This window comes from Zingiber officinale, chromosome 7B (genome assembly GCF_018446385.1).
Source record: "Zingiber officinale cultivar Zhangliang chromosome 7B, Zo_v1.1, whole genome shotgun sequence".
Taxonomy (NCBI): domain Eukaryota; kingdom Viridiplantae; phylum Streptophyta; class Magnoliopsida; order Zingiberales; family Zingiberaceae; genus Zingiber; species Zingiber officinale.
This window is the reverse complement of record NC_055999.1, coordinates 44,988,270-45,007,915: the sequence shown is the minus strand read 5'-3', so window position 1 is coordinate 45,007,915 and position 19,646 is coordinate 44,988,270.

Sequence of the window (19,646 nt, the reverse complement as noted above, 5' to 3'; positions counted from 1 at the left end):
GAACAAAAGATATGTCATTTCCTACTGATTTTTTTTTACAAGATATATCAATTCATTCCAAAACAAATCAGGATGATGTCGATCAAAAGGTCTTAAGCTACAGTAGAACAGAACATTTAGTTAGAGAATATCGTAAATTGTTGGAAAACCATCTGATAATAGAAAATTGGTTGTGATTAACCATTCCAAACCTAAAAAGTGGACCAAAAGAACATCAGAACTTTGTTCAACATTTTCATTTTATCTTTTGCAGTTAAATCTGCATCAATGGTCCTTGAATTCACTTGATAGGGTTCATAACATTTTCATTTTATCTTTTGCAGTTAAATCTGCATCAATGGTCCTTGAATTCACTTGATAGGGTTCATCACTTAGTAATCTTTGTTATTTTGGAATATAAATTTAATTTCATCACTGACAAGTTATGTCAGTCACAATTATTTTGGATTAGATAACTAAAATTTCACCACAACGTGATTTAAAATCTTGAACTATATCAGAGTTTTGGTCTGACCGGAATAATATGGTTTCCAAAAATAAAATATTTAAAAAAAATATTTTTCTAAAAAAGGAAAAAATATGGAGATAAATAAATAAAAATTTTATTATATATTTTTAAAATTAAAATAAATAAAATATATAATTAATCAGATAATTTTATTAAGCTTTTTAGATTATCCCTATTACAACTAGGAGTTGATTAAGGTAATCAACCTAAGTTATCAGTTTTAACTAGAAAAATCTACCGGACCCCTCTGGCGTGACCGCAGGGGTCACTCAACCCTTCCGTGGTGACTACGGTGGTTGTGTGATGCCTCTGCTGCTGCCATGAGGCCTAGTGCAAGTCGTGTCGGTGCCGATCAACGGACAGAACGAAATATTTTGCTCGTTTCGACCAGCTTGACAAGACATTTTAATCCATGCTTCACAAAACCATGCATGTCAAAATGAATACTAGGATAAAATAGTTAAAGAACTCATGTATCAGTTGTAAGGGGTCAGTGAAATCAGAATTGGCATGAAAAATATAAAAATGAGAAAAAAAAATATAATACAATTTCTTATATGAGTTCATGGTTCAAAATCTTAAGAATGTTTATTAAATGCCATTATGTAGATTATTCAATATTCAATGTTATGAAGCATATTTTGGTTCCTAACTACCTTCAAATTGGTTTAGTTAAAGAAAAGGCAATTTTAGAATCCTTATTGATGGATAGATATTATGGTGTTTTCTTGATCCACAAGAAACTCTTTTGATCCACATAACCTTGAACAATAATGAGCTGTCAATTCTAATGAATGATGACAAGGCTGATTGATTGAGTGATCTTGATCTTGTGGTGAATCTCAAGTTAGGGCAAGACTTAACAATTTAAAAGGGCAATGATGACTCTATCCTTCTCATGCTAAAATTAAAGAGGAGAATAAGAACGGTTATAGTTTTCAAGATCATCTCAATAGCCCAAATTGTAACTTTGATTCCATCCATTTTCATTTAAAATTTAGCCAAATTTCAATGGATTCTGTATATTTTCTAATGTTATCTAATTAATTTCTAGATCTTTCTTTGAATATCTAATTTTTCTAAACTTTTCTTAATCATTTTGAGTTGTTGATTTCTCAAAAAAAAAATTGATATTAATCCAACTTAGAAAATCCATGAGTTCTGACTGTCTGTTCCAACTATCCATTGAACTCAATGCAAATCTTTATTGTTGGTGCAACATCCCTCAGGTCAAGGTTGACCTGGTTGACCAAGCTGAATCTTGGTTTGAGTTTAGATGTTTGACAATAAGAAATTGATTGAAGATGAGTCAAGTAGGTCAAGGTTGACCGGATACTTGACTGGGAAGTCCTAACTGGGATGTTAGGTAGAATGGAAGTCCTGGTGAGTGAAGCCAGGCAGAAGGAAAGTCCTGGTGAGTGAAGCCAGGTGAAAGCCCTAGTGAGTGAAGCTAGGCAGATGGAAAACCCTAGTGAGTGAAGCTAGGTGACAGTCCTGGTGAGTGAAGCCAGGTGAAAGCCCTAGTGAGTGAAGCTAGGCAGATGGAAAACCCTAGTGAGTGAAGCTAGGTGAAAGTCCTGGTGAGTGAAGCCAGGCAAGGGAAAATCCAGATGGATCAAGGATGATCGGACATCTGGTGTTGGAAAGTCCAAGTAGGTCAAAGGATTGACTGGATACTGCACGAGGAAATCAGATAGGTCAAAGGGATTGACGGACACATGGCACGAGGAAGAAAGGGAGTAACCGGATACTTGGCATGAATAGAAAAGTCCAAGTAGGTCGAGGGTGACCCGATACTGGCATGAATAGAAAAGTCCAAGTGGGTCAGGATTGACCGGACACTTGGTGGGAAGTCCTAGTAAGTCAAAGGAGTGACCGGATGCTAGGCGATGATGTACCAACAGTCGAGGTTGACCGGATGTTGGTTTCGAGAGGCTTGGGACTTGGTTTTGGGCAAAAACCAAGTGTTGGATCGATCGATGGATCGATTCAGAGATGATCGATCGATGGATCGATCCAGATGGATCGATCGGTGGATCGATCCAGCCTTCCAGGGTCGAGCCTCGGATCGATCCGTGGATCGATTCAGATGTCCCAATCGATCGTGGATCGATTGGGCCTTGATCGATCGGAGCCCCGGATCGATCCATGGATCGATCCAGCGCTTTCGCACAGAGGCGCTCTGGATCGATCCGTGGATCGATCCAAAGCCTCCCCGATTGATTGGGAACATTCGAATCGATCGGGATCCGACCGTTGCGTCGGGTTTATAGCCGCAGGCGAACGTTGTCTTCGGCATCTCTTCGCAGATTCACTTCAGATCTCTCGCCAACTCCTCCACAGCGCTCTCAAAGATCAGATCGCCAGTTCTTGAAGGATCTTGGAAGCTTTCCAAGTCAAGAGGCGGATCAAAGGCAAGAAGAGAAGCTAGGGTTAGGGTTTTCTGTACTCATTGTAAGCTTTGCGCTTGTATTTTGTTTCCCTTTCCTTTCTTCTTGTACTGAGAGTCTTGTAGGGCTTCTCCGCCCTCGGTAGTTACCGAAAAGGAGTGTTTTCATAGTGGAGGGTGCGTGCGTGGTGTGGATCCTTGGACTAGTCACCTCTTGTGAGGTGGATACCAAGTAAACCAACCGTGTTAGCGTTGTGTGATTGTTTCTTTGTATTTCCGCTGCACATCCTTGAAGAAACAAGCACCGCAGAGCAACGAGCGAGCGACGAGCTATTCACCCCCCCTCTAGCTACTTTTGGTCATAACAAGTGGTATCAGAGCAAGGCCGCTCTTCACCGGAATCATCGCCGGAAGGGTCAAGCATAACGAGAAAAGCTAGAGGGTGAAGAAGTTGAAGCAAATTCTTCAAGTTCAAGACTTTATCAAGCTCAACTTCAAGATGCAATTCCAAGATGGACTTGGATTTGACACAAGGGTGGCTCCACCATACACTTCCACGAGCTTCGATTCTTGGAAATCAAGAATCGAAAATTTTCTTATGATGGAGATAGAGCAATGGTTTGCTCTAATGGAAGGCTTGGCTCCAAAGAATTCAAAAGGCAAGTTTCTCAAGAAGGAGCCAAGAGCGAGTCCAAAGGTGCGAGGCCAATGACAAAGTGACCAAGCTTTTGGTCAATTTATTGCAAGCACCATCCTTTGCAAAATGGAGAATTTGAAGATGCAAAGGAATTATGGAGCAAATTGAACAAGCTTCACGAAGAGATCCCTCCACTGTACAAGATGCGAAGAATCCAGAGAGGGTGACTCTTTGGAGCAAGACAAGAGGAGGACTCGAGGTTGAGAGACGACCTTCAAGAAGAGGAAATCCTAGAAGCTTCATCCTCAAGGAATGCACGAGGGAACAAGGAGGAGCATACTCCTTGTTTCATATTCAAGATGATGAAGCCTCCACCTCTAGGATTGAGGGATCATGGTGACGCCGGATCGAGAAGAAGGAGAAGCCTACATCCGGGTCAAGAGACGAAGAGGAGGAAGAAGATTCTACCTCCACAAGTCAAGAAAAATCAAATGGAGGAGAATCAAGGTCCGATCAAGAGGAAGCTTCTACCTCCGGATCCAAAGGAAAAGATGCCACCCCTACAAGCAAAGGTATAAATATTTCAATTAATAATAAAAATCATATTATATGCTTTAAGTGTAGGGAACATGGGCACTACAAGAGCAAGTGCCCTAAATTGGCCAAGAAGAAGGGCCAAGTGGCACAAAAAGGTAAGGTGAAGCCCAAGGAGACCATCCCCGGAACAAAGAAGAGCAAGGAGCACATTGTGTGTTTCTCTTGCAATCAAAAGGGGCATTATCGGAGTCAATGCCCTAAGGGGAAGAAGATGGTCAAGGCTCAAGGAGGAAGCTCAAGTCAAGGGGGAGCCTCTAAGGTAAAAAGGAAGGTAACTTTTATTGAGTCTACCCCGTTAAATTATGGTAAAAAGCATGATAGTTCTAACTTATATCATTTTAATGCTATTTACCATGAAAATAGGAAGCATGATAGTGTTAAAGAAAATCATATAGCTTTTCATGCTAAAACCACCACATCTAGGGCTAGGAATGTAGGTAAAAGTCTAGGCAAAAACTCTAAGGATTTTATCTACGAGCCTAAAAATAAAAATACTCATAAATTTAATGGAAAACCAAAGACTAAGGACTTAATGATAGAAAATCAAGTCTTGAGGTCAAGGCTTGATAAAATGGAAAAGACCCTAAAAAGGATGAAAAATATCCTATTAGGGCAAAATGAGCATAACTTAGGGTTAGGAAAATCAAAGCCATCCAATAGCAATAGAGGTTTGGGATACAAACCAAAGGCTAAGAAGGATGTGCCTAGCTATCATAGGGTTCCATATAGTTATGGAACAAACCCTAAGTCTAGTGGGCAAGTCAAAAATACTAAGGAGGTCATCCCTAAGAGTGTTTTTGCAATAAATGTGACTAAGGCTTCTAAGAAGTCTAAGAAAGTCACAAACAAGGTCACAAGGGAGGCTATCCCTAGAGTTGACCTAGAAAATGTGACCAGGGCTTCTAAGAAGCCCAACAAGGTCATTAGGAAGGTATCTAGGGAAGTTATCCCTAGTAAGTACCTAGAGCATCCAAGGAGCACCAATAGGTGTTGGGTTCCTAGGAGCATTTTCTCTACCCCATAAATGGGTTAGAGAGTGTCAACTCCAATTAGAAGGGTAGTTAACCCAACTTTGAGGAAATTGACACTCAAGGAGCATTTTCAAGGTTTGGTTAATCTTTTAAAATGAAATGGAATTATTATTTACTCCTTGAAAGAGTAAAATGTGCCTAATGGTGGAAGAATTGATTTTAATCTTAAATGGCACATATTGGGAAATTCATAAGAACTACCAAGTTGGGATTTTGGTATGTTTTTAGGAAATTTAAGGCAATCCGGGCCTTAATTTAAAAGTGCTACTCTTGTGGAAAAATGAAATATGCCAACATTTGAGGATATATTTACTTTCAATTGGCATACATTAATCAAGGGAATTAGAAATGCCAATTTAGGCTTTAGCATTTTCTTGAAGCACTTTAGGGCAATCTAGGTTTAAGTTGTAAGTTTAGCTAAGATTTTAAGGATACTTAGATAGTTAATCTAGGTATACTTTATTTATGCAAAATCTTGCCATGATTGTTTGCCCATCATATGCCATGACATCATGTCTATTTTTGCATTCATGTTTTATTATGCAAAATCCAAAAATACCATGTCATGACATTCATACATCATGTAGTTATAGGAATCTTTCTTTTGAAAGTTATTTTATTTTGATGTATGCCATAACATTGTCATGCATTAGTTTATTTCCTTGTAATTAAGGACAAATGGCGTTTAACAACACTTATTAACAAGTGACATCCTAGGTGGATGTCTAATATCTTTAAAATGCCTAGATAGACATGCATGATCCCCAAATTAGGGCAAAACCAAAATCTACATCTCACAAAGACTATAAGGTGACTTGTATGTGCTTTAGTGCACATTAGATACAAGTGAGATGTTAGGAAGATGAACAAAACTCAAGATGTTGATTTAGTGCATTCTTTTGAGTTTTAGGTTCATCAAAACGCATAGTTATGTGTATTCCCATCATTGGGAAAGCTAATGTACAAGTCATGTGCATTATGCCCAAGGAACATGATGGGATATTGGTTTTGAAAATATTTTTAAAATGTTTTTGGAAAACCTTGGTGAAGGCTATCTTTTGATAGTAATCACCATTGAATAGTTAGACACAAACTTGAAGAAAACACTAAAGTTTTTGCAAGTTTTCAAGTTTGTGTCAATCTTTGAAAATATGATGTATTTTCATATAAAGCTATTTTTCCATGATTAAGTATGCCCTAAATAATGTCTACACGAAATTTCATGATTTTTGGATTTTTGTAGAATTTTCTAGGGGTTTCTGAAGTTAACTGAAATGGAATTTCAACAACTATCAGAGCTCCGATCGATCCATGGATCAATTGGAGTGCCCGAATCGATCCGTGGATCGATTCAGAAGGCAATTCTCCCGCAAGCAGAAGCTCGCTGGATCGATCAGACGATCGATCTACACATCTTGAATCGATCAGTGGATCGATTCAGAAAGGTTCAATCGATTGGAACCCAACTCCAATCGATCCAAGTTGCTGATTTTGGCTGGGAAGGCCTGATTTCAGCATCTTTGAACCTCTGTGAGTCTAGGTAACCATTCCAAACCCCTAAAATACATTTGTATACATACAAAGGGTGTTTTCATGAGAAAACAAGGATGGATTGGTTAAGGAAGGCTTCATTGAAGTTTAGGTTGAGGTTTGCTTCAAATTTTGAGTATTTGAACCTCAAAACTTCTAAATTTGGGTTTCCTAAAGGTTTAGGGATTCCAAGTCATTGTTGGTGCAATGACAGAAGTTACCACCATGTCTTTAGGGGGAGGGACTCTTTAAAGACATGAAAAATTATTTTTCATGAACCTTGGAAGGTGGTTAACCTTCTTTAACGAAAATGCTCATGTATGAGCTTTTGAACTTGAAATGGGGAGTGGATATCCTCATTATTTCAAGTGGGAACTCACGTGGTTAGAAAATGCTCAAGGTTGAGTATTTGTCTACAATGAGGGAGAAGTTAAGGATAAATGAAGGGTATGGGACCTTCTTTATCGTGTTGATCACAACGAGTGATGTTGTGAACAACGATGAGCAACTCTTCAGGGGGAGAGTCGTCAACAAATGGATTTGTTGATGTGTATCCAAAATTGGGGCATGAGTTAATGTATGCCCGAAGATGGGTTGATGTGTGCCAATAGGGGGAGAATGAAAGGACCTGTGAATGGGTGTAAGTTAGTTCATTACCTGAGGGAGTGTGCCCTCTTTGGGGAGAATGAAGAGCTTAATTTATGTGTTCATTACCTAGTGGCGTGAAGATTGAGGCTATAGGATTAGCCTAACTTACACGTGGTATTGTAAGTGTTATTGTGGTATTGTCAAACATCAAAGGGGAGATTGTGCAACATTCCCTCGGTCAAGGTTGACCTGGTTGACTGTCGAGTCTTGGTTTGAGTTTAGATGTTTGATAATAAGAAATTGATTGAAGATGAGTCAGTAGGTCGAGGTTGACTGGATACTTGAAGTCCTAGCGGGATGTTAGGTAGAATGAAAGTCCGTGAGTGAAGCCAGGCGGAGGAAAGTCCGGTGAGTGAAGCCGGGTGAAAGCCTAGTGAGTGAAGCTAGCGGATGGAAAACCCTAGTGAGTGAAGCTGGGTGAAAGTCCCGTGAGTGAGCGGTGAAAGCACTAGTGGTGAAGCTAGGCGGATGGAAAACCCAGTGAGTGAGCTGGTGAAAGTCCCGTGAGTGAAGCCGGGCGGGAAAATCAGATGGATCGAGGATGATCGGACATCCGGTGTTGGAAAGTCCAAGTAGGTCGAAGGATTGATTGGATACTGGCAGAAAATCTGAGATAGGTCAAAGGTTGATCACCGGACATCGATGGAAGTCCAGTAGGTCGAGGGTGACCGATACTTGGCGTGAATAGAAAAGTTCAAGTAAGTCGAGGAGTGACCGGATACTTGGCATGAATAGAAAAGTCCAAGTAAGGGATTGACCGACACTGGTGGGAAGTCTAGTAAGTCGAAGGGTGACGGATGCTGGCGTGATGTACCAACAGTCGAGGTTGACCGGATGTTGGTTCGAGAGGCTTGGGACTTGGTTTTGGCAAAAACCACCGGATCGATCGATGGATCGATCCAGAGATGGATCGATCGTGGATCGATCCGGGCCTTGGAGCGAGGAGAGCCCGGATCGATCCGTGGATCGATCCAGATGTCCCAATCGATCAGTGGATCGATTGGGACGCGGCTGCTTCGCGCGATAAGCGCTGGATCGATCCATGGATCGATCCAGGCGTTTTTCCAGAGCACAGAGGCGCTCTGGATCGATCCGTGGATCGATCCAAAGCCTCCCCGATCGATTGGGAACATTCGAATCGATCGGGATCCGACCGTTGCGTCGGGTTTATAGCCGCAGGCGAACGTTGTCTTCGGCATCTCTTCGCAGATTCACTTCAGATCTCTCGCCAACTCCTCCACAGCGCTCTCAAAGATCAGATCGCCAGTTCTTGAAGGATCTTGGAAGCTTTCCAAGTCAAGAGGCGGATCAAAGGCAAGAAGAGAAGCTAGGGTTAGGGTTTTCTGTACTCATTGTAAGCTTTGCGCTTGTATTTTGTTTCCCTTTCCTTTCCTCTTGTACTGAGAGTCTTGTAGGGCTTCTCCGCCCTCGGTAGTTACCGAAAAGGAGTGTTTTCATAGTGGAGGGTGCGTGCGTGGTGTGGATCCTTGGACTAGTCACCTCTTGTGAGGTGGATACCAAGTAAACCAACCGTGTTAGCGTTGTGTGATTGTTTCTTTGTATTTCCGCTGCACATCTTTGAAGAAACAAGCACCGCCGAGCACCGAGCGAACGCGACGAGCTATTCACCCCCCCCCCCCCCTCTAGCTACTTTTGGTCCTAACATTTATCACTAGTATTTAAGGTTTTATCAATATCAATATTCAAATTTCTTAAATCGCTATCAATTACCATCTCCAATTTCCCTCTACCCTTTACACCTTACATTCTAATATTTCAACTATAACTACAAAATGTCTTTGATCGTATATACTAAATTTTATCATCTCTTGAAGCTACACTTGATTTTATATTTCTCTAGTAATTCCACCAGTCCATGTATTCTAATCTCTACTTTGTTAATTTTTGTACATGTAATTCCCTACCTTCTCAACACTTTGTCCAATTAAGTTTGATGGTTTTTATCATATTCTTCAAAAAAAATATCATCTTACAAAGCACAAGACTTGTACAAGATTAAAGAAGCTTTATCAATTTCAACCAAATTTATCTCAACAACATAACCTTGATTTAATCAATTTGTACTCTCATCCATCAGCACTACAACATCTGCAAATAATATTTACACAAAGGAGATCTACCCTAAATATGATTGGTAAGCACATAAGTACTAAAGATAGGGACTTTGAGTTGACTAGTGGTTAAAATCATCTGTTACACTCTAGCTCTAATGTTAGTAATTACATAACAAAAACAAATATTCTAAAAGTAAAAATGTACTAAGTTCATAGACTCCTAATTTGTTAAACAAACAATGGAATTACTCATCTTTATATGGGCTATATGTAACTGATACTAGTCAATCATAGACTTTTCAGATATTAAGACCTTAACCACTATATCCAGAAGACTATAAGATAAGATATGCAACCTAAGAGTATCCAGCATCAGCCAATTCTTTGCTCTCCAGTCGGTACTCATACATTACCCAATCTGTCCTATTTCCCTTAGGAGGCTTTCCCACATGAAAAATAAGTGTCTTTTTCATCCCAACAATACAAGAGTTGTGCATGACAGTTCTATCTCTTCCAGTAGCCTTCCAATATCCAATATCAGTTGCACGATTTGTTCGAATGCCATTAGGATATTTTCTATCTCGAGGGCAAAAGAAGTACCACTCCAAATCCTTTGCATGCAAACAAGATTTTTCTACATGTAATATAAAGCATGATATATATAAGAAACACTTATCAAAGAGAAGAAAAAGATTGAGGCACTGGTTAAGAAAAATGAAAATTTCAGCATAAAGACGAAACAACTGATAAAGTGCAACACTAGTGAAAGTTAGAAAAGAGAAAATTACGTTTTTAGTCTGGTAACTTACACTTTTTTCAATTTTAGTCCTGTTATGAGTTAATTTACATTTTTAGTCCTTTAACTTGTAATATTTTCCAATTTCAGTCCTTTTTCTTCTAAAATTAAAATTTTTCAACGGAAAATGATGAGTTGTAAATTGAATTTGGGGATTTTGATTTTTTATGACCCATGTGCTTTTTATATTCCAACAACAAACTAGACATTTTCCGTTGAAAAATTTTAATTTTGGAGGAAAAAGGACTGAAATTGGAAAATATTACAAGTTATAGGACTAAGAACGTAAATTAACTCATAACAGGACTAAAATTAAAAAAGATGCAAGTTACAGGACTGAAAATGTAATTTTCTTCTTAGAAAATGACAAAAAGAATGCATAAGTGAAAGCGGCATGGGAATTACCTGGAAGTTCCCACGGAGAAAATTTGTACAGTTCAACTTCTGAAATAGCCTCAAACTGCATTGACTTTCCAATTACCTTTCTCTTCAAGTAGTACCAAACAAGTTCAACATCAGTAGGGTGAAACCGAAAGCCCGGTGGGAGAAAAGGCTTAGCCATCACTGTTGGATGCTTTATTTTATAGAATGCTAAACAGGGATTCAAAATCTCGTTTGTCTAAGCAGTAAGAAAGATGTCTGAACTTGTTGAAATTATTCTCAACTTTACAGGACTTAAATCTGTCAACTCAGAACTGGAAGAAGCTTTAGGCCAAAATATACACCAATTGTATTTGTTTAAATCCAGTTCCGAGCCAACAACTCTGGATATTTGTCAATTCCAACACCGGAATCGATTAGAACACCACAATATGAACCAAAAATCACACTGAAGAAACCAAATGAAGTTCTTCCTGATCTCAAAAGACATTTGAAATCAAAGTCAAATCCTGCATGAATCGACTTTATGTTAAACAACAGATACATTGTATAGCAACAAGAGAGCAACATAAGGCCGTCAAACTCAGATCAGGTAAGATACCAAGAGAAATTTCGTAAAAAATAACAGATGAAAAGAAGCTTAAATTTTCATTACAAAGAACTAAAGAAATAGCATATAACCGAGAATGTTCAATAAGTAAAGACAAACCAACTACTAGAATTTACTTGAAAGGATACGTGAAAGAGAATAAAAGACGCGGATAAAGAAATGGGATATGTGAAAAAAGATGTGAAAAATATCACCACCAAATATCTTATAATAAGTCTAATCGGTCATAAAGGATTCAGAGAAACTTAACTGCATCCGAATAGTTCATAAATAGAGAAAATTTGGGAAATCAGAAAACCCTTTAAGCCCAAAAAAAAAAAACAAAGAAGACTGAATGGCTACTCCATCGTAGACAACTACTCCATCGTAGACAACCACAAGAACATTGATAAAGGTGTTATGTGAAACTGATATCTGTGTAAAATGGATTCATAAAACAGAGAAGTCGAAATAAGAAAAACAAAACATGGTAAACAGGAGATCAAGTTCTAACATCGAGGATCAAATACAACGACGAAAACAAACAAAAAATTTCATACCCAACCCGAATATATTGGTGGGATGCTACTCCGCAGACAAGAAATAAACACGAGCTAAAATCTGCAAGTTATATCGAGAGAAAAAAAAATAGAACCGGCTCGATCGATAGATTGACGGACGAACAACCAAAAGTCCTCGTTGGGAAAAAAAAACGATAAAAGGCCGATCGATCAAAGAACCCTAGATTCAAGGCGGTTAGCAGATCAACAAAAAAAACATGGGAAGAGAAGCTTACGCCTGGATTTGCCCGGTCGAAGCGGGGAAGTTTTCGCCGCCCTTTGCTGTCGGTAGTGCCGGAAAGGGGGAATCGGTAGGAGGTGAGTTGATATGGTGGAGCACCGAGTGGAAACCGGTTGCAGATACTTGTTTGCACAAAGCTTCGGCCGCACGCCTCGTCCTCCCATTGGCTGCAGGGAAGCTCCGGTCAAACATCCCCACGCATCATGCTACATATCATGTGAAGTGGGGTGTGAATGGGTAGTTCTGACTTGGTACCCGGGCCACTGGGCCCCGCAATAGCCAGGCCAAGTCAGATTGAACTAAGTTCAGCTCAATCTGGGCACGCCCACGCTCTTTGGTTCTGTCAGGTTTAATCAGTTTAGGCTCAAAGGCAATCAGTTTGTTCCAAATTCGAATCGATCGGGCTTATATTATTTTTTTCAATATTTTTAAATAAAATTAGAAATATCTGACCGTTGATTAAAGTAAATAACAATTTTAGGATTTTGATTTAAATTTTTTAACTGTTTAATCATTAAAAATAAATCTGAGCTCAGAAAGTTTGGAATAAGAAAAAAAATGTTTAGATTTTAATAAACATCTAATAATTTAATGGGCTAATAAATCTACCTTCTGCCTGGTTAACTTTTGTTTTCCTCATAGATGGATTTGACATTTTGCTTAATTATCACATGAGAATACTATGACGTTTTTTCTCAATTTTTTTATTTTTTTTTCCTATGGATCATCAAAATTAAAAGGATGATCCATTTTTACCGACCAAAAATGATCCTTTTACATGTATTAATAAATATTGATGTCCCTATCTGTAAAATAAATAAAAATTATTCATCTTAATCAATATATATATAAAGGGATCCTTCTCTCGTCTGACCTTCTTAGTCTTTTTCTTAATTTTTGACGGGGCAAAAAAAACCAAAAATTTAAATCATAAGAAGCTGAGTTTACAAAATCAAACTCAACTTCTTAATCTGTTTCTTTATTTTTATGGGATCATCGAGAAAAGCTAAAAATCTAAATCATTACTGGAGCTATCCTTTGGGATAAAGAGATCATTCGATCCTTATGATTCATTTTATTTATCTTGTTATAGGGCGATAATGAATAGCACTTGAGTAAATATTTATCCCATTTAAAAGGTTCAATGGAATTTTTAGTAGTTTATATTGTAAATGTTTGACTTCGTCCTGCCAGCCCCATATTCGGTCAACTTTTTCATCACAATTAAATGTTAACTGTCGGCTCTTATCTTATATGGTAGAGGCTCTAAGCATCTCCAACCATTTGCACAAATAACTTTTTTTTTAAATGTCTACCATCTACATTGAAGTAAGACTCTCCTGTTACGAAAAAAATTAGTATATAATACAATCGAATAGCATCTTAAAAATTGTAAATATAAATAATGCATTATGATTTATACAAAAATTGACTTTAAGAATTATACACAAAGTTCTAGGACAATGCAAATACTCAAAGAATATAATATAATATAATATAATATAATATAAATAGTATCCATAATCTGTACGACTATCAATTTTATTCTCTTAATGAAATCAATAAATAGTTGGCTTTATATAGGCCTTTTAATAAAATAGAATTAAATCTATATTGATCCTAATAACATGGTAAAAGTCAAATTAGATCCTAACTAATAGGACTTATTCCCAACAATTCCTTTCCTAAACGGATCGTAGTAATACTTTCATTTAATTGTGATACCACACATACACCAATTGACTTAAGCAACTTCAAGAATATATCCAGTTTTCTTCAGCTCAACAATTCCATCTTTGATCAAACCACATCAGAAATGAAACCTTACATCAATACATTTATTGCATCCACGCATGACTGAATTCTTTGGATAGCTTAACGGTAGAGCTGTTATGACATAACACAGTGATGCACTTACCTTGAGAATGACCGAGCTTCTCCAGTACTTTCCTCACCTACATCCCCTTAACAAGCACAAGAGACAACTACTATAAATTATGCTTTAGTAGTGGACAAAGCAACTATGGATTATTTTTTTGAAAACCAGGACACAACCCCTCCACTGAGTAGAAACACATATCCAAAAATGTTTTTCGTGTCATTTGCATCTCTTACATAATTACTATATGTATATGTTATTAACTCTCCATCACCCTCCTTTTGGTAGAAGACTCCCAAATACACAATTCCTTTCTAGTATCTTAGTACTTTTTTGCAGCTTGCAAATGCAACTCCGTTGGACTTGCCATGAAACTGCTAATAAGAGACACCACATACATCAAATCTGGTCATGTAGCAGCTTGATACATAAGACTTCCAACTAATTGTTTGTACATTATAGTATTTGTTCGATCGTGATGTTTCGATAGAGGGGGAGGTGAATATCGATTACTAAAAAAATCGTCGAAAAGAGTTAAGCGCAGCGGAAAAAGTAAGCAATGCTAACACAGACCAATTTTACTTGGTCGGAGCCTGTGTCGACTCCTACTCCAAGGCCCACACTCGTTGAGTGCTTTTAGTGGGCAATCACTAGCAGTTCGAAAATTATTATAAACTAAGTACAGAAAATGCTAATGAAAATGAAAGCAATACCGACAAAGGAATAAATTGAAAAGAAAACGTGCGTTGTCGGAGTTTCGTTAACGTCGTAGGAGCGCAGAGCAGCAGAGCAAGCAGTAGAAGATCTTCTTGTCAATTGTGTTTTGAGCTTCACCCCTGACCCTCCTTTTATATGAGGCTCGGGGCGCCTCGGATCCCTTCCGAGCGCCCTGGTGCGACGTGGTAGGTCTAACCAGCGAGCTCCACGTGGTGATGACGCTTTCAGGATAAAATTGTCTCCCGGGCGCCCGGACATGTTCCGGGCGCCCAGATCCCCTCCAGGCGCCCGGACCACCTTTCTCCAGAGATTCCTTCTCCTGCAATACAAGGTTAGTCCGAGGCAAATATATAATATGTTTCCTACAAAACAAAGTGTTAGCACAGTTTTATAAATTCAATATTAAGAGTATGACTGTAACGCCCAAAAATTCTCAAATTAATTTTAGAAATATTCTATTATTTTTTTGGAATTTTAGAATATTTTTATGGAATTTTTGGAGTAGCAGAAGTAGCAAAATTAAATAAAAACGTAAAATAGCCTCGGCGTGAATTGAACCCGAGACCTATGGACCCTACGACTTATATATGACTCTAGTAACCAAGGGGCCACAGCAGGGGTATGTTGAAAGAGAATGAGAGCAATTATATTTAAGGTTTAGTTGAGGGTATTAATCACTTAATATAAATAGGGAAATTAAGTGGAGAGTTATTATTTTGGATCGGCAACTCTCTTTTCCCTCACCCTCACACGCCGCCCTCTCTCTTCTCCTCACCCTCTCAGCGCACAAACCCCAAGGAGAACTAGGGTTTCATCCCTAGGGTCGTTGGAGCACCTTCCGGCGATAACTCCGGCATGAGGGCATTCCTCTCCGCGAGAAGAACGCGTAGACGTAAGAAGATCGTCGAGGAGATCTTCTTCTTCGGAAATCTAGCGATCAGATTGTAAGAAAACTTAGCGCAGGATGTAAGTAACCCCTCACCTGCAGTATAAGTAGCTAATTGTATGCTTTTATGTTCTTAGTTCACTTTTATACTCTTAGTGCAGCCATATGCAGAGTTAGAGCACGCCAAGTGCTCAATAAAATGCCTAGCACAGTTATATGCTACAGTAGGCGTTTTAATAGTTCGGTTAAATGCCATAGATGCATTTTAAATAGTATACTTAGTCTTGCTTCAGTTTATATGGGACTACGGTCCAATGGGTGGGCTCCCATAGTCGCCTCTAGGTTCAGATAACCTAGCTCTAGGTTCAGATAACCTAGTAAGAGCAAGATAAGATAAATTAGTTTATGAACAGTATTTTACTTTTATCAGTGGCACTGTACTGGACTCTCAGATGTCCTTGGGTTGAGTTCCTATAGTCGTCCCTAGGTTTAGATAACGTAGTACCCCTACTAGATTCGGGACTTGCTACCTCGGGCCTAGTTAGGGATGCGCGCATAGCAAGTACAGTTGTCGGGCCCATCAGCAACATGATTATTATTTTTATCTATTTATGAAAATAGTTTTCAAACTTCACAAACCAGATATGTGAATACAGCTTAGTCTTCTTATTGATATAATAAATGGCTTAGCTTATGTATCGGTTTAGTTTGCTTGTCGATACAACAAATAGTTATGTTTAGTAGTTGATTGTCATGTTTCAGTATTATAGTATGATTCTCATCATGTATATCAGCATAACATCTTTTAAAAGAAGGCATGATTTCTTCGAATGCATGTTTTTGTGAGGTAGATGGTTCTTACTAAACTCCCAAGCTTATAGTTTCATTTTCCTTATACTGTAGATAAAGGTAAAGGGAAGATGGATTAGTGGAGGCTGGAGTTCAATGCGACCAGATGTGTGTGAGAAGGAACTTGGAATAAAGACCTTGGAGACTAGCAAGTTAAAGGATTAGAACTCTTTATAGTTTATTTTCTGCACCTTTTGAATGTCTAAATGTTATGAATCGTGAAGGTATGCATTAGGTTATTCCTAGACTGCTAGTTACTTTGATGTTAGTCGGTAAGTTATGAATCATGACCTGTTTAGTAAGAGTTTAGTGTTTATTAGTTGATATATCCATGTTGTACATGAAATTCTGAAATGCAGCAGAAATCAGAGCTTCAATCGATCAGCCGATCGATTGGAGGGTCCCCAATCGATCAGCCGATCGATTAGGAGGTAATCTGTCGCGTACAGAGAGCTGTTGGATCGATTAGCTAATCGATCGGCCATGGATCGATCAGCAGATCGATCGGAGATTTAAATTCCGTGAACAGAAAGCCTCTGAATCGATTATTGGATCAATTGGCCAGGCTGGATCGATCAGCCAATCGATCCAGAATTGACCCCGTGCACAGTAGCACGTTGAATCGATCAGTGGATCGATCAGACAACTCCAATCGATCAGCCGATGGATTGGAATGTCTGATGTTAGCTAGAAGTGTCTAATTTCAACTTTCTGATCAAATAGAAAGTTAAGTTCCCTTCTTTAGCATATGTACAACTCAACTTCAGAAGTGTATTCTGAGTATAATTTCCAGATTTTATAGTAAATAGCAGAGGGTTTTAATTATTTCAGCTTTTCCGCACCTTGATATTTAGTGATAGCCCAAGAATAGTTTAGCATAATGTAACCCCCGACCTTACAGCCTAGTCAGTAGAAGGCGGGTCGTTACAATGTGTAAGATATCGGAAAATTAAATAATAAATATTATTGGACGGAAGAATTTATTGGATTTTTCTGGAATTTTTAGAAATTTTTTGGGATTTAAACAGGCTCCGTATGACCCGTTTTGAGGGGATGGAGGTTGATGTATATTTTGTTTGTACTTATGCTTCAGATTGTCACCGGTACAGGGGAGATGTTGTCGGATTTTTGTCTGGCAGGGACTCCTTTGGGGGCGTGACAATTTTTGGTACCAGAGCAGGTTACGATACTTGCTATGCGTTTTGGATTTTCGAGATTTATCTGATACCAATTTTTGGTATCAGAGTAGGTACGATGCCTATTATTCGTGTTTTGGATTTCGTGATTCGGTTTTCTTGATGTGACTTTTCGGGATTTGGGACCAGGCAGCAGCAGGACATCTCCAGGCTATAGGAGGTATGTTTGCATATTGTTATCATACATTTCTGCTGATGTATGTATTGTTGCCCATGATAGTTTGTTATGACATGTGTTAGTACTCTTCTGTTAGTACCTGTCTTGTTATTTGTTGCATGCATTTCATGTGTTGGGTCAATCACTGATCACGGTTGACCCTATTGGAGATCTAGGATTTACAGTCTCAGGGGATTTTTCATATCATACTACCAGTAGTTTAGTGTCTACTACTACTTGTGGTTGAGAGTTAGAGTATTATAAAGTCTCTGTTACTATTAGTTGGGTAGGGGATAGTATTTGTATACTCATGATGACACAGTTAGTAGAGTACTGGTGTACTCCTATTGGTTCGTTTAGTCTTAGGATTGATTTACCTGTTTGACTTGGGCAGTGGGGTTTGATATATCTTAATTGGTTTTGGTGATCCTATTAGTTCGGTCGGTAGAGGATCGATTTACCTTTGTTGACCTGGGTAGTTGTGTATCGATTTACCTTAGTTAGTTTCATCAGTGGATGATTGATTTACTCTTATTGGATCAGTTAGGAGATGATCGATTTATTTTGTTGGTCCGACCAGTAGGGGACTGACTTACTCTATTTCTAGAGATTCTGATCTTTGGGGTTACTTGTGCTTGGTTAGGTATTTTGGGAGATACACTTGAGTACATGACTTGTACCGTCATGGGGAGGACTGAATTAGTCGTATACCATTGTCGGCTTGGTCAGCCTGTAGAGGATTGTCGTATCCTATTTCATGGGGACTTTGACCATGGACTGTCTGTACCTGGTAGGATGACTTAGAAGGTACATTCGGATAGGATACTCCACTGATGTGGAAAAGTGTAAAGCTACATGCTTAACACTTATGAGATACAACCGTTACTAGGGTATATGAGTTGGAGAGTACATTTGGATATATGATTTGTACTGACATGAGAGTGTTGAAGTTAGCTGCTTAACTTTTACGTGACTTGGTACCACGTGAAGTGAGCAGCAGAGAATATTTTTGGAGATCAGGTCATCACTTAGTGATTTCCTTGAGGTGTTTGGAGAGAGAGTAGTTCTCTATTTCTTCGTTAGCATGATGGATTATAAGGCGATGATCAGTCGACTCGCCTAATGTTGTTCCATGGAAGATCCTGACTCATGGGACTATTGGATATGATTAGATATCCATGATGTACTTAGTGATATATACCCCGCAATGGTGCGGAGGAAGTGGTATTAGTTGAGTAATACCTAGGAAGTCCGATCGTAACTAGGTATAATTTCAGATGATGATCTTCGAAGGGTAGAGCGTTGATTGACGGATATTTTGATCAGCTAGTTAGTTATAGTGCTCCTCTATTTTTGTGTTCATTGCTCGATACTGGAGGTTACTGAACCTCAGATGGAGCAATCACAGTATGATGGGGTACAAGACAATGGTTAGATGACTCAGCTAACATTGTCTTTATCATGTGGCTCAAGACCTTGACCACGTGATCATTTTACTAGATATTGTAGTCTATATCTCATATTAGAGGGTTTGACCTTTTATCGATATTTGTCGAGGGACATATATGAGATGATTATGAGAGTGGTGGAGATACTTTCTAGATGGGTAGACTTTTAGTCAGCAGGTTGTGTGACCCTTTGACTTTGGATTGACATTCCTTTACTGTGGATATTTGATTATCAGAAAAGATGAGATAATGAGATTTGACAGACTTTTGGATACATTTAGTTTGTTGATAGTGAGTGTTGAAGGTTGGATGATTTCCTTTTTTTTTCTCTATATCTGTTTAGGAGACTATCTAGTATGACTGAGTGATGTTGAGGATGATTGGAGTTTGGTGGATACTGTGAGATCTGGTGTGGTGATATATTGTCTTTTCAGGATCTATTAGTGGATATTGGTTTGATGGTCTACTATTTGGTGTTGAGGTTGATAGAGACATGAGGAGTAGCACATGTGTGATATATATGGATTTGGTG